Source organism: Chiloscyllium plagiosum, unplaced genomic scaffold (genome assembly GCF_037043375.1).
Source record: "Chiloscyllium plagiosum isolate Xiang-an unplaced genomic scaffold, Cpla_swu_hap1 HiC_scaffold_27, whole genome shotgun sequence".
Lineage (NCBI taxonomy): Eukaryota > Metazoa > Chordata > Chondrichthyes > Orectolobiformes > Hemiscylliidae > Chiloscyllium > Chiloscyllium plagiosum.
The window spans coordinates 52,737,490-52,756,989 of record NW_028270165.1 but is presented as its reverse complement, the minus strand read 5'-3'; the positions used below and the strand labels follow the sequence as shown (position 1 = coordinate 52,756,989).

The following is a 19,500-nucleotide window of genomic DNA, read 5'->3' as shown; positions in this document are numbered from 1 at the left end:
TTTCATCAGCATTGTAAAGTTTCCTGGCAGCACTGGGACTGTGCTCACTAGATGTGGAGGTGCCAGTTTTGGACTAGGGTGGATAAAATTTAAAAACTCTCACAACACCAGGTTTATTTGAAAGCACCAGCTTTTGGAGTGCTGCTCCTTCATTGGGTAGCTGTGAAGCAGGATCAAAGACATTACATTTTATAGCAAAAGATCACCGTGTCATGCAACTGATCGGATATATTGAACAAACCTAGATTGCTGTGATTGTGTGCATGTGAGTTTGTGCGTGAGTGTGCATGTAAGAGTGTGTGCATGCTTGGTAAAGTGAAAGTGTGTTGGAGTATAAGTCTGTGAGAGTGTGGGTGTATGTGTGTATGAGACAGGTATGAACGCAAGGCTTTATGTTTACTAAAACAAGAAAGGCCAGGATGTGTACAGTTAATTATAGGACACTGGGTCATGTTGTAAAAGAGAGAGACATAGAGTCATAGAGATATACAGCATGGAAACAGACCCTTCGGTCCAACCTATCCACGCCGACCAGATATCCCAACCCAATCTAGTCCCACCTGCCAGCACCCGGCCCGTATCTCTCCAAACCCGAGACATGGGGAGGTGGGGTTTAGGTATGTGGTTCTTTGAAAGTTGTATCACTGGTAGACAGGGTGGTTTAGAGTACTGGGTACAGTTCGGGTGGCCCTGTAATACGAAGAAGACTATTAGAGAGGGTTCGGTAAAGATTTACTCGGACATTGCCAGGACTGGAAGGTTTGAGTTATAAGGAGAGGCCGGGACATCTTTCACTGAGCACAAGGAGGTTGAGGGGTGACCTCATCGAGATTTATAAGATCATAAGGAGTGAAGTTCGGTAAATAGCAAAGGGCTCTTCCTTCGTGTAGGGGAGCTCAAAACTAGGGGGCATATTCTTTCAAGGTGAGAGGAGAGAGATTTAAAAGGAACCGGAGGGGCACTGTTTTGACAGAGGGTGGTTTGTGTGTGGAATGAATTTGCTGAGGAAGTGGTAGATGCAGGTACAGTTACAACATTTAAACGACATTCGGATGGGTACATGAATAGAAACGTTTAGAGGAATATGGGACAAATGCAGGCAAGTGGGACTGGTTTAGTTTGGGAATCCTGGTCGGCATGGACAAGTTGGACCGAAGGGTCTGTTTCTGTGCTGTATACCTCTATGAACTGGAGGTGATCTTATTGAAACCAATAGAATTCTGAAAAGGTATTGATAAGATAGATGCCGATAAAATGCTCCTTTTTGGGGAGAGTCAATAGAATCCCAACAATGTGGAAGCAGGCCATTCGGCCTATCTATTCCACACTGGCCCTCTGAAAAGTGTCCCACCCATATCCATCCCCTCACTCTGTATTTCCCCTTCCCCCACCTCACCCCAGCTCCAAACTTCCAGCTCAGCACTGTCCCCATGACATGTCTTACTTGCCTATCTTCTTTTCCACCCATCCACTCCCCCCTTCTCTCTGACCTATCACCTTCATCCTCACCCCCATTCACCCATCGTACTCTTTGCTACCTTCCCCCCACCCTCCTCCCTGTCCTATCCCCTCCATCCCCACCCACATTCACCTATTGGACTCTATGCTACTTTCCCACCACCCCCATCCCCACCCTCACCCTCCTCTCAATTGTCTCTCCACCCTGCAGGCACTCTGCCTCTATTCCTGATGAAGGGCTTTTGCCTGAAACGTCCATTTTCCTGCTCCTCGGATGCTGCCTGCGCTGCTGTGCTTTTCCAGCACCACTCTAATCAAGAATCTGGTTTCCAGCATCTGCAGTCCTTGTTTTTACCCTGTATTTCCCATGGCTCATGCACCCTAACCTGCACAACCCAGGGCACTATGGGTAATTTAACATGACCAATGCACCACAGCCTGCTCATCCCGGGGCACTATGGGTAATTTAGCATGGCTAATCCAACATAACCTACACCTTAATCTATAAATTAGATTAGTCCGCAAGGGTGAAAAGTACAAGGATTTTAAAAAAATCAGTGACGATAAAAAGTACAAGTACAAGGTTAGTGACAGATGTCTGCCCCGGGCCGCGCAGTGCCGTTTTCCTAACGGCCGCCCTCCCGCCGCTTCCCCGCTCGAGCGACTTCTCCTCCCAACTGCCTTCGCCCCCGCGTGACGTCTGCACGGAGGGATGGGCGGGGCCGGGGGAGCCTCACCGTCACCAAGCAACAGCGTCACCAATGGACCAACAATCGAAACTGGATACTAATGTCACAAAAACTGAAACGATACATGGTGTGTCTGAATGTGTGCCGCATTGTAACAAAAGTGAATGAATTAACTGAAATTTAAAATGAACCGAAGAGGCAACTCCTATATTCAGAGGATGGTGCGTGTAAGGAATGAGCTGCCAGAGGAAGTGGTGGCGGCTGGTACAGTTACAGCATTTAAAAGGTACCCAGCTGGTGTAATGGAAAATTAACATTTATTGTGAAATCTATAAAAGCACGGGGAAACAAAGAAATAAGGGCCTGACTTTGGAGACAGGCAGAAAAAAAATGTAAAGTTAAACCGACCTAACAGCAGACTTTCAAGGCCAGTAAACTACCATATCAACAGTCAAGGAATAAGAAAAACAATTCCATACATGAAAAGGACCTCAAATGTTCCAGGCTCCTGGCCTTGAGCTGTTGATAAGGAGAAGTGAATACAGCCAGGACTGACACAGTTAAGGCGAGTGTTGTAGAGCAAAGAGACCTTGGACTGCAGGTTCATAGTTCCTTGAAATTGGAGTCGCAGGTAGGCAGGATAGTGAAGAAGGCGTTTGGTATGCTGGCCTTTATTGGTCAGTGCAGAGAGCACAGGAGTTGGGAGGTTAAGTTGTGGATGTGCAGGGCATTGGTCAGACCACTTTTGGAATACTGTGTTCAGTTCTGGTCTCCCTGCTGTAGGAAACATGTGTGATACTTTGAAAGATTGACAAGGCTGTTGCCAGATTTTGAGGGTTTGAGCTACATGGAGAGGCTGAATAGGCTGAGAATATTTACCCTGGAGCATCGGAGGCTGCATGGTGATCTTATAGACGTTTGTGAAGGGCATGGATAGGGTGAGTACTTAAAGTCTTTTCCCCAGGGTAGGGATATCTTCTCTCAGAGGGTAATGAATGACAGGGCTATTGAAGTTCAGTCACTAAGTATAGTCAAGGCAGATGTTGGGCAGAATTTTAATCAATAGGGGAATCAATAATAAGGCATGAATGTGGATTTTTGGATTATAATATTAATCATTATGGTAATAAATGGTGGAGCAGATTCGATGGGGTGAATGGATTATTTTGGCCGAAGGGCTTATAAACATCCTGTGGGACCTTGACAGGGGAGATATGGATAAAATGCTTCAACTTATGTTTGATATTCAGACCGAGGGTTCCACAGGATCTGTCAGTCAACATTTTTCAGCATTTTTAGGAGAACGGGAATGAGGGTGATAATAGCCACAGTAGAGTAAGAATGGAGGGAGACTGTAGCATTACGATTCACATTTTTGAGGGAAGGAGAAAAGAAAGAATGTTCCACAGAAACCAGAATTGTCTGTATTAAATTTCTATACTGTGTAGACAGCAATGTCTTCTGTAATCTCCTTTTACAAGATACGAGAAAGGGAGGATTTGCAGCCAGAAATCTCAAAACAAGATCTGATAGAGACAATCAATTCATTGGCACGGGAATATCATCGGCCTTTGAATCTCGTAGAATTTTTTTATTTCTCTCCTGTCCTGTCTGCTTCACAAGGTTTCAAACATCAGTGAGACTGAGGTATGCATACCTGAGTGAGAGTGTTCCAATGAACTGACTGTGGGAATAGCCTTAAGAGGGTACACAGCCTGAAATAGCAACACCCCATTTGCAACAGCAATAGATGGAACACGTTCCATACATGAGTGGTCTTTCAACCAATTGTCAAAGCTGGAGAGAGACAAGGATTCCCACATCATGGAGAAATCGTGAGAGCCAATATCTTTGCCCTTTCCATTCCTCATCCTGGGAGGGAGAGAGAGAGGGAGGAAACACTATTCACTTGTAGCAACTGAAGTGAATCCAGGGAGGGAGCAGACTCTGCAAAGGTGTCAGATGCTCTCTGTCCTTCTTAACGGTATATTATTTTTTTTTCCCCTCAGTTTGATAGGTTTATTTAAATACAATTTGCATTGTGGTAAAAGATAGCTTCAGAATTAAAAGGGTAGTTACTCATGGGATGGAGCAGAATCTAAGGGATTGGCACATTGATATAAAATGTAGACATATGTTGCTTCATATGGTGTATATCTGATATTATTCGCTGTTATAAAAGCCTTGTGGCTATTATTTTTCACATTCTAATCTAGCACTGAAGTGATGTTCTGTATTTCTTGTCATCTTTTTTATTGAATAGGACAGCAGAAAGTCATTCAGCAACTTTACTGGTTTGTTTTTCTCAAGAAGCCTTGACATTTCATTTTCATTGTCCTTGATTCAGCTCCATTTCCAGTGCCTTTGTCGGCAGCTTGTTCCAGGTTATTGTCACCGAAATGAAGATTTCCTCCATACACACTTAAGGCTATCTGGCTGCATGAGGGTTTTCAGGTTTCTGTATCCTGGATAATATGTGATCAGGCATCTGGCAAACTACAGGAATTGTCACCTATGTTATGTTCATTTAACAGTATTGACTGTGATCACGTGTTTTGTGAATTTATTTTTGCAGGAAGACATGTAGAAAGAAATCTGACAGCAAATGATACATCAACTTCTGACAGAGCCACTTGATTCATTGGGACTTAAATATCAGCAACCATTCCAATTGGGAAGAAATGTTTGCTTTTGTTTGCTTGAGAGATTTTGGACACTTTGGCAGGAAGAATACGGAGACACCCAAGTGAGGGAGATTCAGTACACTGACTGTGAAAAGTGCTTGAAACCAGTTACTCAGTTTGGGGAATCAAAGTCTCACCCCTCACGGTGGAGAGAGACTGTGTACCCATTCTGTTGGTAATTTCAAACCCAGAGCGACACAAGGAAAGCTCTCCCCATGGGGAAACTGTGGAAATGAGGGGACTGTGGGAAAGGGTTCCCTTCCCCGTCAGTGCTGGAGACTCATAGAAGCATTCACAAAGGGGAGAGGCCATTCTCCCGCTCTGTGTGTGGGAAGGGATTCAGTTGGCTGTGCAACCAGCTGATGCACTGGCATGTTCACACCGGGGAGAAGCCATTCACTTGCTCCAAGTACAGGAATACATTCGTCAATTCTCCTGGCCTGCTGAAACATCCTTGGGTCCGCACTGGGGAGAGGCCGTTCACCTACTGTCACTGCAGGAAGAGGTTCATGAGTTCATCCACCCTGCAGACATACCAGTGGGTCCACACTGGGAGAGGCTGTTCTCCTGCCCTGAGTGCAGGAAGGGATTTAGTTCGGTGGACAACTTCCGGAAGCACTAGTGAGTTCATGTGCCATCACTGGGATCGAAGGAGCAATGGCCGAGTGGTATTATCAACTGGATTACTACCTCAACTTTGGGGAATTCCCGGGTTTGAATCCCGCCATGGCAGATTGGAATTTGGTCAGAAATCTGGAGTTCAGAATCGAATGATGAAAACATCCTCATCTGATTCACTCATGATTTTATTAGGGAAGGAAACTGCTGTTGTGGGAAAGGATTCACTCAGTCGTCCCAGATGCATCCTTTACCCGGTCTGGCCTACACATGACTCCAGACTCTCAGCAATATGGTCGACTTTAAACCCCGTCCCAACCCCTGCCCCGGAAAATGAGTGGGGAGAAACTTACTTGGATACAGTATATGGGTTGAAATTGCTGAGTGAGGCATTACTTCCTCCGGGTTAAGACTGTATCAAGGATTCAGTTACAAAGGGACACCTCAGTGCTTACCAATAATAAAGCAACTGGGGTGGCAGGGGAGGTCAGGTGTGTGTGTGTGTGCTTTGAGCTTCAGCTGTTGAAGAAAAGGAAAGCTACGTTTTGTAATTTTTTTGCTGGAGAGATCATGAAGCTGTAACAAAGTTGGGTCGCAATAAAGGTTACCTAAATTCGGACTCAGACATTGAAAGATTTAAATTTCTGTTTTAAAGCTGCTCACTCAGCTTCCAGCACGACGTTACCAAAGAGGTGTATCAGAAGGAGCAGTGAATCAGTAGCAAGTATCGTTAGAAACTGTTAAGATTTTCATCTCTGCAGGTACTGCATCGTTTCATCAGCATTGTAATGTTTACTGGCAGCAGCAGGAAGTGTTGTGGCTATGTTCATGAGAAACAACGTTAAAAATCACATATCACCAGGATATAGTCCAACAGGTTTATTTGGGAGCACTAGCTTTCGGAGCGCTGCTCCTTCATCAGGTAGCTGTGGAGCTGGATCATAAGACACAGAATTTATAGCAAAAGATCAGTGTCATGCAACTGAAATGATATATTGAACAAACCAAGATTGCTGTTAAGTCTTTCATCTTTTAGAATGGGTTGCAGGTTTCAGTTCATTAATATGCAAATCCTAGAACTTCTTTTAAGTCATATCCTCGAGATAACTTAAGGGAGATAGGATAGTGAAGAAGGCGTTTGGTATGCTTTCCTTTATTGGTCAGAGTATTGAGTACAGGAATTGGGAGATCATGTTGCAGCTGTTCAGGACATTGGTTCGGCCACTGTTGGAATATTGCATGCAATTCTGGTCTACACAAGTCCACACCAACCCGCCGAAGCACAAACCACCCATACCCCTACATTTACCTCTTACCTAACACTAGGGGCAATTTATCATGGCAAATTCACCTGACCTGCGCATCTTTGGAATGTGGGAGGAAACTGGAGCACCCAGAGGAAACCCACGCAGACATGCGGAGAACGTGCAAACTCCACACAGTCAGTCGCCTGAGGCGGGAATTGAACCCGGGTCTCTGGCGCTGTGAGGCAGCAGTGCTTACCACTGTGCCACTGTGCCGCCCATAAGATGTTGTGAAACTTGAAAGGGTTCAGAAAAGATTTACAAGGATGTTTCCAGGGTTGGAGGATTTGAGTTACAGGGAGAGGCTGAACAGGCTGGGGCTGTTTTTCCTGGAGCGTCGGAGGCTGAGGGGTGACCTTATAGAGGTTTACAAAATTATGAGGGGCATGGATAGGATAAATAGACAAAGTATTTTCCCTGGGATCGGGGAGTCCAGAACTGGAGGACATTCCGTTTGGGTGAGAGGGGAAAGATATAAAAGTAATCTAAGGGGCAAGTTTTTCACGCAGAGGGTGGTACGTGTATGGAATGAGCTGCCAGAGGATGTCGTGGAGGCTGGTACAATTGTAACATTTAAGAGGCATTTGGATGGGTATATGAATAGGAAGGGTTTGGAGGGATATGGGCTGGGTGCTGGCAGGTGGGATGAGATTGGGTTGGGATGTCTGGTCGGCGTAGACGGATTGGACCACAGGGTCTATTTCCATGCTGTACATCTCTAAGACTCTATGACTCTATTTTATAAAAAGAAGTGACAGCTCAGACAATGCATGGAAGGTGTGAGGTTCAAGTCTGTCAGTATCCTAATCTTGAGTCAGACTGGTTCTATTTCCAAAGTAGGAATTTATAAAATTATTACATGCATTGACTGCCTGCAGATTGTGCACTTTTTGAGCAAAATACAATGTATTTGCAAATATAATTCCGCAAATTCACCCTATTGATTTACGTGCATGTGTGTGTGTATGAGTGTGTGTGTGTGTGTCTGTGTGTGTCTGTGTGAGAGAGAGAGAGAGAGACTGTATAGTGTAGTGGAGTCACATGTAGTGTGACATCAACCCAAGGTCCATTTGAAGCCATCCTCATGGCTATTGATACCCAAGTTTGGAATCCAAGTAGAACTTAGCCTCTGCTCGGCCACCAGAAATGATTAAGCAGTTACACAACACACATTGGAGAGTGTAAGGTGGGACTTGTCTTTTGATTTGCAGAAGGTGGGAGGCTCTGGATGCTGTGATCCAGGGCAAACACATGCTGGTGGACATTTGGCTCAGAGAATGGAGCTGAAAGCCAGGCTGCAGACCTTTTATGAAAAAGATAACCAGACATTTTATTCCAGGAGTTGGTCATTCCTCTCCGGACAGACCCTTCTGATTTACCCTGTCCACTGACTCAGGAGGTGTGAGCGTGGATGAGGCAGGTAAAGGGGATCTGAGAGAGGGCTGCAAGGGAGTGGAAGAGCGAACTGGCTGGGTGCTGGGAGTACGAACAACATTGGGGCGGTGGTGGTAAGGGACAGAATAGTGACAGGGATTGTCTCCGGTCTCCGCAATTGGTAGCAGGAGGCCAGATGACATCGGTGTCTATCTGGTGCCAGGATTCGGGAACCAATGTGTTCAGGCTGAAGATGTGGGAAAGGGAGGTTACAGCAGGTGTGGTCCACAAATGTCAGGAGAGAGCCTCTGCTGAGGCTGCGTGAAAAATTAGAAGCTAACTCTGGACGGCACAGTGGCTCAGTGGTTAGTACCACTGCCTCACAGTGCCAGGGGTTCATGTTTGATTCCATCCTTGGGCAACTGTCTGTGTGGACTTTGGCACATCCTCCTCCTTTTGTCTGTGTAGGTTACCTGCGAGTGCTCTGGTTTCCTCCCACAGTCCAAAGATCTGCAGTTTAGGGTGGATTGGCCTTGCTGAAGTGTGCAGATTAGAGTGGGTTAGCCATGAGGAACTGCAGGGCTGTAGGGTCAGCAGATGGGTCTGGATGGGATGTTATTTGGAATGTCAGTGTGAATTCGATGGGCCGAATGGCCTGTCAGAATTATGATTCTACTGCTTTTGCCACGTATTTATTGAGAAATGATTGACACAGGTCTGCTGTGGGAGGAGTGGGTTCCAGTTCATGAGTTATCAACACCGGTCCTGGGGAAGGTGGGATTTGGGCAGTCTCTCCCCCCCACCCTCTGCTCCCCTGTCCAATCTCTCCTCACCCACTGTCTCCGTCCATTCTCTCTCAACCCCCACCCTCTGCCCTGCATTCTCTTCCTCCCCACCTCTGCCCACCAGTCTTTCTCTTTCCCTCACCATCGGTCCCCACAACCTTCTCCATTCCCAACACTCTCTGTTCCCCCCAGTGTTCTCATCCTCCCACCCTCTGTCCCCCTGTCAATTATCTCTCTCATCCCCTGACACTCTGCCCCCTCTGTCCATTCTCTCTCCTTCTCTTCCACCCACTCCCTGTCCTTGCGGATGCCTCAAACCCTCTTCGATCGCTGTATCAAACCCTTCTAGGAAGAGAGAAAGAGAATGGATGTTGATGACTCTACCTGGTAGACACGGCTGCACGAGAAATGACTGATCTTTAAAATTGAGAATAGCTAAAATTATATATTCAGAAATATCATGAAAGCATGTTCAACTTTATAGAAAAGCTGCCGACATCTTTCTGAAACTTGCATTCAAATATGTCCAGTTAGTCCACAGTTGAGGACAGGGTGTAATTTGTGGATGGCCCATTCCTAGTCTTGTGAAATTAATTCTGACTATGCAGAAATAGAACCATAGAGTTGTACAAACCCGTCGGTCCATGCTGACCAGGTATCCTAAATTAATCTTGGCCCATATACCCATCCAAATGTCTTTTAAATTTTGTAATTGTACCAGCCTCCACCACTTCTTCTGGCAGCTAATTCAATACATGCACCACCCTTTGCGTGAAAAATTTGCCCCTTAGATCCTTTTAATATCTTTCCCCGCTCACCCAAAATGAATGCCCTCTAGTTCTGGACTCTCCCACACCAGTGAAAAGACCTTGTGTATTTAACCTATCAATGCCCCTCATGATTTTATAAATCTCTATAAGGTTTTATAAACCCTCAGCATCCAACGCTGTATGAAAAACAGCCCCAGGCTATTCAGCCTCTCCCTGCAACTGAACCCCTCCAACCTTTGCAACATATTTGTAAATCGTTTTTGAACCCTTCTAAGTTTCACAACATCATTGCTACTCATGATTAATAGGCTGTGAACAATCTATCTTGTTCAGGGCATAAGATGGGGCATTTGTTGAGGGGAATTAACTTTCAAAGTGTTTTTTTCTGACCCTGAGGTCCCTTGAAATCTTTTCCCTCTCAACCGAAATCTATGCCCTCTAGTTTGGGACTCCCCTACCCTGGGGAAAAGACATTCAAAAGTTGAGGAGTCCCACAAAATGCAAACGCAATAAAATGTCGAGCTACAGGTTTAAAAAAATGTGGCTTCAGCTTTTTTTTAAACTCCTGTTGACATTTGACATTCGGGTACAAAATTTTGTCAGCAACACCAGCATCGCCACAAACCACACTGCGCATACGCCTCGGTGTCAGTAAGTACTGCGCATGTTCGGCGGCGTTAACAAGAACTGCGCATGCCCCACGCTGTCCGCAATTACGGATCGCGACCTTCTTTTGATGGGCCAATGGGGAGCTCGGGATGACCGGAAGGAGCCTGGTTCCTTTGTCAATCAGAGCCTTGCTATTGTCTGAATACGGAAGTTTGCCCATGAGCATCTGAAATTGCTACTGCTGTTGTTCCTCTCTGAATGAAGATTGAGCTCAACCCTAGACTGCAACTTCTTTCCTCTGTCGAACATCTGTGAGTACGGCACTCTCTTTTCTTACCCCCTTTTCCATTTGTTTTCATTCTGGGGTTCAATTTTTGTTTTGCAGCAATTGAAAGGAAAGGGAGTGAATCCCGGCGAGGGGAGAGAGTCTGGAAAAGTTGGTCCAAGATTGTGTCTCAGTGAGCAAACACATGGCAAATGTAGTAGCACAATGTGAAGTTATCGTATTTGCTGTTTTTTTTTTAAAAAAAAGCAGAAAGGAGACCCATTCCTTAAATAGTGATATTTTGGGATGTGAAGAAAGTGAGGACTGCATATGCTGGAGATCAGAGTCGAAAAGTGTAGCGCTGGAAAAGCATAGCAGGTACAGGCAGCATCTGAGGAGCAGGAGATTCGACATTTCAGGCTCGAGCCCTTCATCAGGAATGATGTGTTGATGTACAAACAGGCCTCAACGTCCTTCTATACCAGCAAGCAATGAGCAAGACAAGTGGTACATTAGCAAGAGGAATTCAGAGGTGGCGATGTCTTCCTGCAGTTTGGGGGGGGGGGGGGTCATTGAATATATTCAAGGCTGAGTTCATTTGAATTTTCGACAACAAGGAAGTGGATGGTCATGGGGGAAGGCAAGAAAATGGGTTTAAGACCAGTATAGAACAGTTAGACAGTCAGACAGTGCAGAAACAGACTGTTCTATCCAACTAGTCCATGCTGACTATGTTCTCAAACTAAACTAGTTGCACCTGCCAGTGTTTGGCCCACATCTCTCCGAACCATTCCTATTCATGTGCTGATCCAAATGCTTTTTAACCCTTTTAACTGGACTACATCCACCACTTGAACTGAATTGAATTTATTTATTGTCACATGTACTGCGGCACAGTGAAAAGCGTTGTCTTGCGATCACACAGTTAAGTAGCATAGTAAATAATAGGTAAACAGCGGCAAAAACAAAAACAAAGGTTCAGGCAAATGCTGAGAGTTTGAGAGTCCATTCAGTGTTCTAACAATAGTAGGGTAGAAACTGTTACAAAACTGGCTGGTGCGTTTGTTCAGGCTTCTGTACCTTCTCCTCGATGGTAGAGGTTGTAGACAAACATTGCCAGAGTGGGATGGATTTTTCAGAATGCTGGCGGCTTCCCTTGACAGCAGGCCTGGTAGATGCATTCTATAGATGGGAGGTTGGCCTTTGTGATTGTCCGGGCTGAGTTCACCACTCTCTGTAACCGTCTCCAATCTTGAATGGTACAGTTGCCATACCAGGTCGTGATACATCCAAGACAGCTTGTTGTGGATGACCACTCCCAGGAGCTTGACACTCTCCTCTCATTCCACCTCTGTGCTGTTAATGTGTATGGGTGCATGAGTAACATCCCGCCAAAAGTCAATAACGAGTTTCTTGATTTTGCTAGCATTGAGATCTAGTTTGTTTTCAGTGCATCATTTTTCCAGGTCTTCCATCTCCCGTCTGCAGTCTGTTTTGTTGCCATCTGAGATTTGACTGACTATAGTGGTGCCAGTGAACTTGTAAATGGCATTAGTCTTGTATTTGGTGACGCAGTCATGGGTATACAGTGAATACAGTAGGGGGCTGAGTATGCACCCCTGGAGGACTCCAGTGTTAGTGAGGATCAAATATTGTCCCCAGTCTTCACTGATTGTGGCCTGTGGGTCAGGAAACTGAGGATCTAGTTGCAGAGAGTGGGGCTTAGTCCGAGATCACTAAGTTTAGTAATCAGTCTCGAGGGGATAACAGTGTTGAAGGCTGAACTGTAGTCAAGTAGGATTCTTACGTACCTGTTCTTGGTGTCAAGATGTTCTAGGGAGGAGGGAAGGGCAAATAATATGGCATCTGACGTGGATCCCAATTTCCCGATAGGCAAATTGGAGTGGGGCAAGAGTAGTGGGAAGGCTGGAGTTGATTAATGCCATGACCAACGTTTCAAAGCAATTCATGACCACCGAAGTTAAGGCAACTGGGCGGTAGTCATTGAGACGTGCTGCATGAGTCTTCTGAGGCACAGGGATGATGTTGGCCCTCTTGAAACAGGCAGGGACAATGGCCTGCTGCAGGGAGAGGTTGAAGGTGTGCGAGAAGACCTCTGTCAGTTGACCTGCCCATGCTCTGAGTGCACGGCCTGGTCCTACGTCTGATCCCATCGCTTTCCTTGGATTCACACGAAGGAAAACTGCTCTGACCTCTGGGCTTTCTCTGGACATTCATTCCACACACAAACTACTCTCTTACAAAAGGGTGCTTCTGATGTCTTTTTAAAATCTTTCTCCTCTCACTTTAAAAATGTGCTCCCTAATCTTGATGCTCACATCTGAGCGAAAGGACATCTCTATCTTTCGTGATTTTATAATCCTCTGTGAGGTCACCTCTATGCTCCAGTGAAAAAAAATCCCAGTGTATCCACCTAGATGTAGGTAGATTAATGTCCAGTCATGATCTGTTGAACGCTGGTGCAGGCTTGAAAGACCAAATGGCCTAATCCTGCTCCCAAGTTTCTCTCACTGTGTCCAGAACAGCAAGAGACCATAAGACACAGGAGCAGAAATTAGGCCAATCAGCCCACTGGGTCTGCTCCACCATTCAATCATGGCTGATAAATTTCTCAACCCCATTCTCCAGCTTTCTCCCCTTGATACTCAAGAACCTATCATCTGTTTCAGTCTTAAATATACTCAGTGACTTCACTACCGCAGCTTTCTGTGGCAGTAAATTTCATAGATTCGCCACTGTCTGGCTGAAGAAGTTTCTCCTTATCTCCGTTCGAAAAGATCTTCCGTTTACTCGAAGACTGTGCCCTCGAGTCCCCATCTCTCCTACCACTGAAAACATCTCCCCCAACATGCACTCTGTCCAAGCCATTCAGCATTCTTATGTTTCAATTAAATCCCCCTGAGTGTTGGCCTGTTAATCAGCATGAACCAGACTTTCCAGGATGAGGCAGAGCAGGGATTTCAGTAAAATGAGAATGAAAGGAGAGTGTGTGGGATGGAGATTTTCAGCTTTTAGGGAATAAGGGAGGAAAGAGAGTTTGCTATAAATTATAATCGATCGGATGGAATAATGGACCAAGGATTGGCAGATGGAGTTTAATTTAGATGAACGTGAAGTGTTGCATTTTAGGAAAGCAATCCAGGACTTAACCAGTTAATGGGGAATGTTGCTAGTGAGGGTGAGAATAGGTGGACAGGGCAGATGAATGCGTGGCTGAAGAACTGGTGCATGGGAGAAAGGATCCAAAAATGTGAATATTGGAATCTCTTCTGGGGTAGAAAAGACCTGGACAAGAAGGATGGATTGCACACGAATTGGAAGGGGACTAATATTTTGTGGCGAGATTTGCGAGAACTGCTCAGGAGGATTTAAACTAGTAAGGTAGGGGTGGGTGGGGGGCAGGGATTGCTGGGACCCAGAGAAATAGTGAGGAAAGAGATCAGTCTGTGACTGGTCCAGTTGGGAAAGGGACTGAGTTAAACAATCAGAGCAGGAAGTAACAAAGCAGAGAACAAGGTAGGACTGGTAAATTAAACTGCATTTATTTCAATTGCAAGAGGCCAAACAGGGAAGGCAGATGATGGTTAGGAACTTGGGACTGAGATATCATGGCAGTTACAGAAACATGGCTCAAGGATGGACAGCACTGGCAGCTTAATGTTCTAGAACACACATGGTATTGGAAGGATAGAAAGGGGGGCAGGAGAGGAGGGAGAGTGGCTTTTTTGATAAGGGATATATTACGGTGCTTAGGGAGGATATTCCTGGGAATGCATGCAGGAAACTCATTTGGGTGGAACTGAGAAATAAGAAAAGGGATGATCACCTTATTGGGATTTTATTACTGACTCCCTAATAGTCAGAGGGAAATTGAGAAAAAAATTGTAAGGAGATTTCAGTTATCTGTAATAATAATAGAGTGGTTATGGTCAGGAATTTTAACTTTCCAAACATAGACTGGGACTGCTATAGTGTTTACAGGCAGTACAAAGGCAGTTGGAGTCCACTTAAGAGTAAACTCAGGAGGGCAAAAAGGGAAAATGAGATAGCTTCGACAAGTAGAGTTAAGGAGGAATTTAAATGTGTACAAGAAAATTTTCTGATTCAGTAAGTGGATGTTCTGACCAGTGAAGGTGCAAACCGTGACCGACTCTTGGGAAATAAGGCAGAGCAGGTGACTGAGCTGTCAGTGGAGGAGCACTTTGGGGCCAGTGACCATAATTCTATGAGCTATAAAAGAGTGATGATAAAGTATAGACCAGATCTAAATTGGAGGATGGCTAATTTGGTATTAGGCAAGATCTTTCAAAAGCTAACTGGGAGCAGATGTTCGCAGGAAAAGGGATGGCTAGAAAATGGGAAGCCTTCAAAAATAAGAAACTGAGAGTCCAGAGACAGTAGATTCCTGTTAGGGTGAAAGGGGAAAAACTAGGTAAAAACAAGGACTGCAGATGCTGGAAACCAGATTCTAGATTAGATGAAGGGCTTTTGCCCAAAACATCGATTTTCCTGCTCCTTGGATGCTGCCTGAACTGCTGTGTTTTTCCAGCACCACTCTCATCTGGAACCCAGGGTGAAAGGGGAGGCTGGTAGGTGTAGTGAATGCTGAATGACGAGAGGAATTGAGCTTTTGGTTCAGAAAAAGAAGGAAGCATATGACAAGTATAGACAGGAGAGATCGAGTGAATCCTGACAGTACAAAGGCAGTTGGAGTATACTTAAGAGTAAACTCAGGAGGGCAAAAAGGGAACATGAGATAGCTTCGACAAGTAGAGTTAAGGAGAATCCAAAGGGTTTTTATAAATACATTAAGGAGAAAAGGGTAACTGGGGAGAGAACAGGGCCCCTCAAAGATCAGCAAGACAGCCGATGTGTGGAGCTGCAGGAGTTGGGGGTGATAATAAACAAGTATTTTGCATCAGTGTTTACTGTAGGGAAGGACATGGAAGAAATAGAATGTGTGGAAACAGATGATGATATCTTGAAAAATGTAAAAATGTCCATACTACAAAGGAGGTGGTGCTGCATGTCTTGAAATGCATGCAAGTGGATAAATCCCCAGAACCTGAACAGTTGTACCCGAGAACTCTGTGGGAAGCTGGAGAAGTGATTGCTGGTTCCCTTGCTGAGGTATTTGTACCATCGGTAGTCACAAGTGAGGTGATGAAAGACTGGAGGTTGTCTAATGTGGTACCAATATTTAAGAAAGATTGCAAGGAAAAGCCAGGGAACTATCAACCAGTGAGCCTGACATTGCCGGAGGGCAAGTGGTTGGAGGTAATCCTGAGGGACAGGATTTACATGTATTTGGAAAGGCAAGGACTGATTAGGGATAGTCAGCATGGCTTTGTGCGTGAGAAATCATCCCTCACGAACTTGATTGAATTTTTTGAAGAAGCAACAAGGGATTGACGAGGGCAGAGCAGTCGACATGATCTCCATGGACTTCAGAAAGGCATTCAACAAGGTTCCTTATGAGAGACTGGTTAGCAAGGTTAGATCTCGAGAAATACAGGGAGAACTAGCAATTTGGATACAGATCTGGTTTGAAGGTATTAGACAGAGAGTGGTGGTGAAGGGTTGATTTTCAGACTGGAGGCCTGTGACCAGTGTTGTGCCACATGGATTGGTGCTGGTCCCACTAGTTTTCATCATTCATATGAATGATTTGGATGTGAGCATAAGAGGTATAGTTAGTAAGTTTGCAGATGACACCAAAATTGGAGGTGTAGTGGACAGCAAATAAGGTTACCTCAGATGACAATGGGATCTTAATCCGATGGGCCAATGGGCTAAGGAATGGCAGATGGAGTTTAATTTAGATAAATGTGAGGTACTACATTTGGAAAAGCAAATCAGGTAAGGTCCGAGGGAGTGTTGCTGATCGAAGAAACCTTGGAGTGCAGGTTCATAGTTTCTTGACAGTAGAGTCGCAGGTAGATAGAGCAGTGAGGAAGGCATTTGTATTGCCTTCCTTTATCGGTCAGAGCATTGGGTAGGAAAGTTGAGAGGTCACGTTCCAGCTGTATAGGACACTGGTTAGGCCACTTTCGGAATATTGTGTGCAATTCTGGTCTCCTTCCTAACAGGAGGATGCTGTGAAACCTGAAAGGGTTCAGAAAAGATTTACAAGAATGTTGCCAGGTTTGGAGGATTTTAGCTATCTGGAGAGGCAGAATAGACTCGGACTGTTTTCCTGGAGCGTCAGAAGCTTTTGTGGGGGGGGGGGGGGGGGTGACCTTCGACACCATAATCCTCATGATTTTATAAACAGACAAGGTCTTCTCCCTGGGTTGTGGAGTCCAGAACTAGGAGGGCATAGGTTTAGAGTGAGAGGGGAAAGATTTTAAAAGGGACTTCAGGGACAAGTGTTTCATGCAGAGGGTGGTGAATGTATGGAATGAGTGTCAGAGTAAGTGATGGAGGATGGTACAACTAAGGCATTTAAAAGGCATCTGGATGGGTATATGAACAGGAAAGGTTTAGAGCGATAGTGGCCAAGTCCTGGCAAATGGGACGAGATTAGGTTAGGATAACTGGTTGGCATGGACGAGTTGGACTAAAGGGTCTGTTTCCGTGCTGTACACCTCTACGACTTTACTTCAGGACTCTGAAATTGTTCATGAAAACAACTTCAGTAATCTGCCCAGTTTTAAGACTACAATATACAGGAGCAGCATGAGGCCATTTGGCCCATTGAGTCTGCTCCACCAGTCGATCATGGCTGATATGTTTCTCAACCCCATTCTGTTGCCTTCTCCTCGTAACCCTTGATCCCCTTACTTATCAAAGACCTATCCATCCCTGTCTTAAATGCCCTCAACGACTTGGCCTCCACAGCGCTCTGCAGCAATGAGATCCACAGATTCACCATCCTCTGGCTGCAGAATTTCCTCCTCATCTCAGTTCTGAAGGGCATTCCTTCACCCTGAGCCTGTGTCCTCTGATCCTCGTTTCTCCTACTGGTGGAAACATCTTCCCCACATCCACTGTATCCAGTCAGAGTCACGCAGCACGGAAACAGATCCTTCCGTCCAACCAGTCCATGTTGACCATAATCCCAAACTAAACTAGTCCCACCTACATGTACTTGGCCCAATATCCCTCTGAACATTTCTTATTCATGTACTTATCCAAATGTCATTTAAATGTTGTGACTGTAGGCGCATCTACCACTTCCTCTGGAAATTCATTCCACACGTGAAGCACTCTGTGTAAAAATGTTACCCCTTATTTTGCTTTTAAATCTTTCTGTTCTCACCTTAAAAATATGTCCGCTAGTCTTGAAATCCCTCATTCCAGGGAAATGACTCCCTGCATTCACCTTCTCTGTATCCAGCAAGATTTTATAAATCTCAAAGAAGACCTGAAATGTTAGCTTGCTCTCTCTATGTGGACGCTGCCTGACCAGCTGTGATCTCCAGCATTTGTTGTTTTCAGGACGGATTCCAGCATCTGTCGCAATGCGCTCCTAAATGTTGGCTACCTCTTTCCAGATCCTTTGAGACTCAACCTTACTCAACAATCCACTGTGCGGTACAGTCAATAAAGTTCCACATTTCATCTCTTTCAGCACACACGGGCAGCACGTGGCTCAGTGGTTAGCACTGCTGCCTCACAGCACCAGGGACAAGGATTTGACTCCAGCTTCAGGTGACTGTGCAAACTCCACACAGACATTGTCCTCCCCGTGGCTGTGTGGATTTCATCTAGATGCTCCGGTTTCCTCCCACAGTCCAAAGATGTACAGGTTAGGATGAATTGGCCATGCTCAATTGCCCCATAGTGTTCAGGGATGTGTGGATTAGGTATATTAGTCGGAGGTAAATGGAGAGTTGTTGGGCCAAATGGCCTCATTCCGCACTGTAGGGATTTGATGTGGCAACCCCCCAGCTGTTTGCACTTCCTGTAGGGGAAGTGGGGACGGGCCGAAAGTTCAGTGTGTGTGAAGCGAAAATTAAACGTAGTGCTTTGCGTGAGCTCAAGCTGAGTGACTTGGTGGCGGGACTGGAAAAGGAAGGTACAGTGTCTGTGGTTAGTGATGCTGCCTCACGGCACCAGAGAGCCAGATACAATTCCAGCCTCGGGGCCGTTGTCTGTGTGGATATTGCACATTCTCCGTCTGGTGTTTGCGGCGGATTTCTTCCAGTGCACCTGTTTCTTCCCACTATCCAAAGATGTGCAGGTTTGGGTGAATTAGCCATGTTAAATTGTCCATAGTGTCCAGGATGTGTAGGTTAGATGCATTAATCAGGTGTAAATGTAGAGCAATCAGAGGAGGGTAATGGTGCTTTCAATTTCATGGAATTCCAAAAGAAAAGAATGTTCTGCATAAAGTCGAATTGCTTGTTCTGAATTTCTACCCTGACTGGCAGTGATGACTTTCATAATCTGTTTTTTCCAATGCATTTGAAGATTTGAAGACTGAAGTTTCAAATTCAGTAGTTGAAGGGCTTATGCCCGAAACAGCAACTCTCCTGCTCCTTGGATGCTGCCTGACCTGCTGTGTATTTCCAGCACCACACATTTTGACGGACTCTCCAGCGTCTGCAGTCCTCATTTTCATGTCAATGACAGGCAGTCAATCAATCCATTGGGACTGTAATGATTTTTGACTATGATTCTGTGAGAAAGAGCAAAATTCTTTGGTTTCTGTTTCAGTACGCTTTCAGCATCAGTGGAGCTGGATGAGAGACACTACTGTGGCAGCGCATTGAATGTGCAGCCGGTCACAATTATGCAGCCTGGAAAGAGGAATTCACGGCAGGGAGGGTTTGTACACGCGTTTGTGTGCAGCTGAAGCTTTGGCCATGGAGAAACCAGAGGAATCTCGCCCCATGGAGAAACCGTGGAAGTGTGGTGACTGCGGGAAAGGCTTCAGTGTCCCATCTGCCCTGGAAATTCATCAGCGCAGTCACACCAG

General features: G+C 45.4%; 1 protein-coding gene across 1 annotated transcript in view; it reads left to right on the top strand.

Annotated features, from left to right (window-relative positions):
- The window catches only part of LOC148144064 (uncharacterized), a 186,034-nt gene that overhangs the window by 142,449 nt on the left and 24,085 nt on the right, over positions 1-19,500 (top strand). The window lies entirely within an intron of this gene.